This window comes from Furipterus horrens, unplaced genomic scaffold (assembly GCF_987537825.1).
Source record: "Furipterus horrens unplaced genomic scaffold, mFurHor1.1.pri manual_scaffold_17, whole genome shotgun sequence".
Classification (NCBI taxonomy): domain Eukaryota; kingdom Metazoa; phylum Chordata; class Mammalia; order Chiroptera; family Furipteridae; genus Furipterus; species Furipterus horrens.
Window position 1 is genome coordinate 32099560 of NW_028327187.1, and position 7884 is coordinate 32107443.

Below are 7884 nucleotides of genomic sequence, written 5' to 3' on the forward strand. Positions count from 1 at the left end.
GGGAGTCAATGCCAAAATGAACTTTACAAACAAATGTACTAAAAGAACCCTTATCTTTTATTAGTTTCCCAGATATATTTCCTAGCCACTGCCCCAAAATTTATTGCCCTTAGCTCAAACCCCTTTGCCTTGTAGTCATCTCCACAAATTCATTGTTCCTTTGTTTAAAAAGTAAATCAGCTTTCCATCCTAGCTGCTTTTTTGGACCTTAATTTTCTTTATGAAAACTCTTGTGATACCCTTGAGCCAAGCAGTTCAAGTCTGGAGACCATATTTATGTACTGGAATGGTGGCATGCCTGGAGAGGGCAAGAAATCCCTGCTTACCTCTCCCCCTCCATACCGTACTCTATGCATCTCTTCCATTTGGCTCTTTCTGAGTTGTAGCCTTTATAATAAAACTATAATCATTAGTACAGCGTTTTCCTTTGTTCTGTGCATCATTCTAACAAAGTATCATGCCTGAGGTGAGGTTATGGGAAGTTCCCAATTTATAATTGTTTGGTCAGAAGTGGGGACTTCCGGCCAAGATGGAGGCCTAGAGTGACACGCTCAGTCTCCCTCCACAACTAAGAAGGACTACAACTACTGCAAAACCAGAAATAACCAGAAGTTCCAGAAAATAAAGCTACATAGAAGTCCAACATATGAAGTTATAAACAAGTGGTTCTCATCCAGACGGGCAGGAGGGGTGAAGCTGTGGTGGAGAGAGCAAGCTGTGCTGCTGGTGGTAGCTGCAGCAATGAGCGGCAGGACTGCAATAAGCACAGACACCCATATTTAAGGGGAGGCGAGAAGCGCTAGGGGAACAACCTCAGCTACAGTCCAGACTCATCAGCTCATGATTCCAACACCAGGGAAGGCAGACCTCCATTGCCTCAGACTGTGAGGCCCGGAGGGGGTGCGATGGAGGAGGAGGCTCCTGGTTTCTCAGCGGAGAGTGAACGGCAGGAATTCATCTTGGACACTTGCCCCCACACAAAGCACCACAGTGTGGTAAGAAGGGTCGCCCGGTAGTGACGAGTGCACGGGGCTCTGCCCCCTATTGTGTAGGAGGTGTGACAGCCCCGCCCAAGAAGGAAAGGTAAACAAACCTGTCAGGATGGCAGGGATAATGATAGAGATATCAATCACACAGCTGACCATTCAGCAAATACATGAATTAACAGATGAACAGATAGATAATCTTTCTGAGGCTCAGTTCAGAGCTATAGTTATGACATCTTACAGAAATAACAGCAGAAATTCATCAAGACTGAGAAAGAATAAAGGCTAGTCCTGCTGAAATGAATGAAAACACATACGAAACAAGTAGTGAAGGAAAGAAAACCAGGGATCAAATCAACAAATCAGAACATAGGGAAGGAAAAAAAAACAGTCAACCAGTGCAGAAAGAGGAAACAAGAAGTGAAGAAAATGAGAAGTTCAGAAACCTCTGGCACAACTATAAGAGAGCAAATATCCGAATTATAGGGTTGCCAGAGCTGAAGAAGAACTAGAAGTTGAAAAATTATGTGAAAAAATAATGAAGCAGAATTTCCCTAACTTGAGGAAGAAAATAGATTTACAGGTCCAGGAAACACAGAGAGTTCCAAAAAACAAAACAAAACAAAACAAAACAAAACCTGGACCCAAGGAGAACCACACCAAGACACATTATAATAAAAATGTCAAAAATTAAAGATAAAGAGAGAATCTTAAGAGCAGAGAAAGAGAAGAAGAGAATTATGTACAAAGGTGTCCCAGTTAGACTGTCAGCTGATTTCTCAAAGGAAACTCTGAAGGCACGAAGGGACTGGCAAGAAATATTCAAAGTAATGAAAAACAAAAAACTACAGCCACAATTACGCTATCAGTGAAGTTGTCATTCAGGATAGAAAGGCAGAGAAAGTGCTTCCAGGACAAAGTTAAACTGAAGGAGTTCATTAGATCCAAACCACTTTTATATGAGATGTTAAAGGGACTTGTTTAGATGAAGGAAGATCAAAACTATGAACATTAAAATGAAACTGTATCACAACAACCAACAACAGAAGCTAGGGAATTGAAACAAAGGCAAACTAAGTAGGCAATGAGAGTAGAAAAAGAATTATAGGTATGGGGGAGGTCAGTGGGCAGTAGGGAGGGGGTTAAGGGAGGGAGATAATGCAGGAATTAAGAAGCATAGTAGGAGGGAGTGGAGTAGACAGGAAAATGTTGAAAAGAACTATATGCACAATCAATGGGCATGGACTAAGCAGGGTGAACAACTGGAGGGAGAAGGATCACTGGGTGGAGGGTAGCAGAGGGAAAAGAAATTGGGACAAGTATAACAGCATAATAAATAAAACATATTTTTAAAAGAAAGAAGTGCAGGTGGCCCCTGGGACTTGTGATTGTCATCTGAAGTAAAGGTGGTCTTGTGGGACTTGAGCCCTTAACCAGTGGAGTGTGAACTAGCTTTGCATAGTTACTGTCATAATTAAATTAAGTTCTAGGACACTCACTTGGTGTTGAAGAATTCAGAATTGCTGTTAAAACAACAACATATTTCATGTCAAAAAATAAACAAAAATTTGGTGTCAGAATAAGTGGAATTTTCCCCCTATATTTCATAGCAGCTCCATTTACAATAACCAAGTACTCAAAACAGCCTCAGTGCCCATCTGTAGATGAGTGGATCAAAAAACTGTGGCACATTTACACAATGGAGTACTATACAGCAGAAAGAAAGAAGGAACTCCTGCCATTTGTAACAACATGGATGGAACTGGAGAGAATTATGCTTAGAGAAATAAGCAATGCAGCAAGAGATAAATACCATATGATATCACCTAGTACAGGAAACTAATGAACAACACAAACAAACAAAATAGAACCAGAGACATGTAAACAAGGAACAGACTGACAGTGACCAGGAGGGAGGGGGGAGGGAGAAAAGGGGGGAAAGTAGGGGAAGGGTATAGTTAAGGAACTAGTATAAATGACCGATGGATATGGACAACAGGGTGGGGATTGGCTGTGGGAGGTGGTGAGCAATGGGGGAAAAAGTGGGACAACTGTAATAGAAAAACAATAAATAAAAATTTTAAAGGTGGGATTTCCTAGAATGTCCCTAATCCCTGGGAATATGTGATTTGAGAAGAGGAACATTTAAAAGGTGGGGGATGATGAACATTTGATTCCTGGGTGGCAAAACATGGCCACACATGATATGGAACAGCAGCTCTGCTGCAATCATTTACTAAAAGTAAAAGTTAGCAGTGATTTTAGAGATGAATCCAACTTCTGATGTATTGGTCTGGGTTCTTCAAAGAAGCAGAACCAATGGAATATATAAGATATATATATCCATATATATATACATATATGGAGATTTATTATAGGAACTGGCTCACATGTTATGGAGATCAGGAAGTCTCACAATCTGCATACTGCAAAGTGGAAAATCAGGAAAGCCATGGTATAATTTAGCTTGAGCCTGAAAACCTGAGAACTAGGGCAACCAACAGTGTAACTCCCAGTTCAAGCCTGAAGGCCTGAGAACCAGGAGCATTGATGTCAAAGGAAAAGAAAAGATCGATGGCCCAGTCCAAGAAGGGAAAAGCGAGAGAGACAGAGTTCACCCTTTCCTTACCTTCTTTAAAAAAAAATAATAATTTATTTATTTATTATATTTATTTGTAGAGAGAGGGGAAAGGAGAAAGAGAGGGAGAGAAACATCACTGTGTGGTTGCCTCTCACTCATGCCCCCAACTCGGGACCTGACATGCAACCTAGTCATGTGCCCTGACTGGAAATCGAACCAACAACACTTGGCTTGCAGGCCGATGCTCAATCCACTGAGCCACAGCAGCCAGGGACTTGCCTTACCTTCTTAATTCCATTCAATCTACTGAATCAAATGTCAGTCTCTTTCAGAAACACCCTTAAAGACTCATCCAGAAACATTTTACCAGCTATCTTGGACATCTCTTAAGCCAGTCCAATTGACACATAAAATTAACCATCAGACCCAGGGAGTTGGCTCACTGATTGCATAAGAGTGCAAACTCATAAGAAAAAAAGTAAAATATAGAATCCCTTGGTTATTGTTACCTGTAAGAGCTAAAGTGAAAATTAAAGAGAATGCTGAGTTGGACATTGATACTCAACCAAGCTCAGTTTTCAATCAGCCTGAGCTTCAGACTCTAACCTGAAAGTCACCAACAAAGGGAAATATTTTGTCACTACAACAGATAGTACCTCAAAAGTTCTGGTTGCCAGATGTGAGGGCTATCTGGCTGCAACATCTACCACCCCATTAATTACCAGGGTTGATCCTGCTGGCTAGGCAAGTGTCCCCTTCCTCCCTCACAGATCCATGTGCACCCCTCCCGAAGCTGCGGGCTCAATTGAAGAGGATGACCTTCCCAACTAGAAGAGAGGACAGGTCTTCAGTCAAAGGTATACGAGTAGTTGCGCTCCCCTGCTAGAACCTCCAAACAAGCTCTCAAGGTCCATTTGTAGAATAACATATGGTAGTCAAGCTCCCAAGACTCGACACACATACAAGTGAGGCACTGCAGTCTGCCTTAAAAAAAAAAAAGTTTTTTGTCACTAAGAAAGTAGTCTACAGGGTGGGAGAGATGGGGGACCAAAAAAACTGCTGAAGCCAAGGAGTATCAGGTGAAGAAATTGTCTCATTTTGTAGATCAGTATCATCAACTCTCTGAGGAACCTTTATTAGAATGGCTTGTACGAGTGACAAATTTAAAAGTTTTGAATGATGTAGAGTGAAAGAGCATGTTTGTGTTGAAGCAGGACACACAGCTCAGTGTAGGATAATTACACATGGCTATACAATACATGATTGTTGCCTATTGGTTTGATATGATTTCAAATCCACTTGTTTATGACTTAAGTGAAGTTGTTTTAATCCACTTGTTTATGAGATAGACAAAAAAGTTGCTCTGATATTAAGTATAAAGTAAGCAGTGTCAGGGTGTCATTATTCATTTTGTTGTCATCGATAAGCATCTCAAAGGCCCAGCTATTGAGGACATTTAGAATGTGGATACTAGAGTTCACGAGAATGTGGTTTGGGCAAGGCAACTAGAGACTTGGGGCATTAGCTCCTATCTTTGTGAGGTGACTCTTTGTCATCAGTGGTGAGAAACAATGCAGTAGCCCCATGAAAGAGATCAGCCTGCCTGCCAACACCAGCATCTTCCTTTGCCTAGCAATGTGCTCTAAGCAAAGGGGACATTTACTTTGCATTGGCAGCTAGAAATCAGCTCTCGCTGAGTCACCATCTCTCCCAAGTACATCTTTGTATAAAAAGGTACACTTCTGTTAAATTTGGACTTTATTCTTTCCATCTCTCTTTCCTTTGATCAATAGTGTGATTAAGCTGTCATTTGTTTGGAATGTGTTATTTATTTGGCTTATTAAGAGATCCTGTATGTTATTGGCTTGTGAAATTATTCTAATTTCCACAGCGAAGCTGTACTAAATAAATTGTTGGCAAAGACAGAATCAGTCTCTGAGTATAATTTTGCCACCTCCCCAAAACCAAAAAACAAAACAATGACCTAGGCACATAGCAAGTGTTATGAGTTGATTTGGGCTCAGGACATAAGGGACTGCTTCTCAGAACTGAGGAGTTAGGACTCTTACCCTAGTGGGTTTAGAGAACAGAGCGTGGAGCCAGAGAGGATTATTTTTGATCTTTAAAATCCAACAGAGACCTTTGAGTCAGCAAACTTCGCTGCCCACGGGCCCTCCCCTGCCTGACAACCAGGGGCTGCTGCACATTGATCTTGTCCTGTGCTGAAGATGTTTCCAGAACAACAGAAAGAGGAATTCATAAGTGTCTGGATTTGCGATCCTAGGATTCAGAAGGAGAACTCCTGGCATGCTTATATCGACTATGAGATATGTATTTATACCAATAACATGTGGTTTACAATGAAAACATCTTGTGTACAAAGAAGATACAGAGAATTTATGTGGCTGAGGCAGAGCCAGCTGGTGCAGTTGCCAGAACTTCCATCTAAAAACCTATTTTTCAACACAAACAATCGCCAGTACATGGATCAACAGCGTCAGGGTTTGGAATATTTCCTCGGAAAAGTTTTACACAATGCGCTGTGCTTTCAGACAGCAGCCTTCACCTTTTCTTGCAAAGGCATCTGAATTCAAAAGACAGCGAAGAGTGCATTTATGGGCAGACTAAATACTCCGTAGAGGAAGCAATTCAAAAGTTTGCCTTGATGAACAGATGCTTCCCTGAAGAAGGTGAAGGGAAAAAGAAAATGATATAGATTATGATTCTGAAAGTTCATTTTCGGGGTTTGGACATAGCAGTGCTGACAGCAGTTCACGTGGGTATAAAACGAGCAGAGCACAGCTCCACAAGAATCCTGAAAAAAAATTCTTATGTGACCATCTTAGGAACAGTAAATTATGTCCAGTAATAGAGAAGAAAGCTTACTGATAATGAAATGGGGTACAGATCTTCCCTACTGCCCATGGTTTGGGGGATGGGAAAAGAAAATAATACAACTCTTAAGTTACTTTGCATATCTATGGCAAGCTGGCAGCTAGATAATAGCTGTGTACTGCGCCAAGGCAAAAGGTGTTCTTGACTTTCAAGATGAATTTAAAAAGAAGGGCAGGCAGCCTGGAGAGGCAGAAGCATGATGGAAGGTGCCGTTATGTAGGAGGATATCGTAGCAGCCATGTGGGAAGCCGCAAGCAGCTATGCAGTTTATAGGGGTGATTCAGCAATGTAGCCAGGGCTAGTGAGAAAGCAGGCATGCTGCTGCTTTGGTCGTGCCCACTCCAGCTGACTCGGAAGCCACCAAGGACTCTGCCTTGCAGACGCAGATTCTATCTGGACTCTTGGAACTTGGGACATGTGGAAAGCACTCTCTTAGAACTTGTGCCTTTTCTGGACTTCATCATGATCCAGTGTAACACGGCACATGTTTTCCTGGAGGCTGAGGACAACATATCCCAGATCCTAAAGGAAATGATGGAGGACTCAAACATTGGGAAAAGTTTAGTTTCAGGTAACAGCTAATAAGCTTGTAATCAATGTATGTAAAAAGCTATTGTTTCAGGAACTGGAGGTATGACCCACCTCGACTCCAGGAGACCATAAGCAGTTCTACCTTTGTCCCTCAAGAGGACTGCAAGCAATCAAGATGATATCTGAGCCATTGTACTCCAGGGTGAGATGACCATTGCCCAGGACACAGATGAAAGAATACTGCAGCTTTTATCTGATTAAATTTTTCCTGAATTACAAAGCCCTTACCTGTAAGACCAGAAACTGCCATTTTGTGTGCCCCATGACCTGCCACAAACAATGGCCTGTGGTCACACCGAGTGCCCTGTGTTCTCAAAACTACTGCTCCCTGTTGTGTGGTCTATGGTCACACTTGTGGTCCTGTGTTCTCAGAAACTCTCTGTCCCGGTTTTGCAAGAATCAATTGTATTAGCCTGCAGTCAGGTCACTATGCTCGCCCAAATAATACTGTTAACCAGGACTAAAGCCCTTAAAATCCCTGCTCTGTTTCTGCTCAGGGCTGCAGTCACTCCAGACTCAGCCTGACTGTTTGGACCTCCACAGTAAAGGCTGTGAACTGGTTTATGTCTCCTCACTTACTCCTTGCATGAATCTAACATTACCTACATTTTCGTCTCCTTATAAAAAGTGTCTGTTAGGGTACAAACTTGTTGTCTTCTCAGATAACCAATCATCTGACTAAAGCACCCATTAAAATTTAATCCCTGTCTCTCCTTATTGGGTCTGATAGATGATAGGCAGCATGAACGCTAGCTTTTCTGGTTTCAGAAATAGTTGACAGATAAGGAAATAAGGAACTATTGGGCTTGAATTTGGCTTCTAGCCTTTTGG

The 7884-nt window shown here is 41.9% G+C and overlaps 1 pseudogene; it reads left to right on the plus strand.

Annotated features, from left to right (window-relative positions):
- The first annotated feature begins 5795 nt into the window (after positions 1-5795).
- LOC149990781 (sorting nexin-10 pseudogene) lies at positions 5796-6456 on the plus strand (annotated as a pseudogene).
- Positions 6457-7884: the final 1428 nt, after the last annotated feature.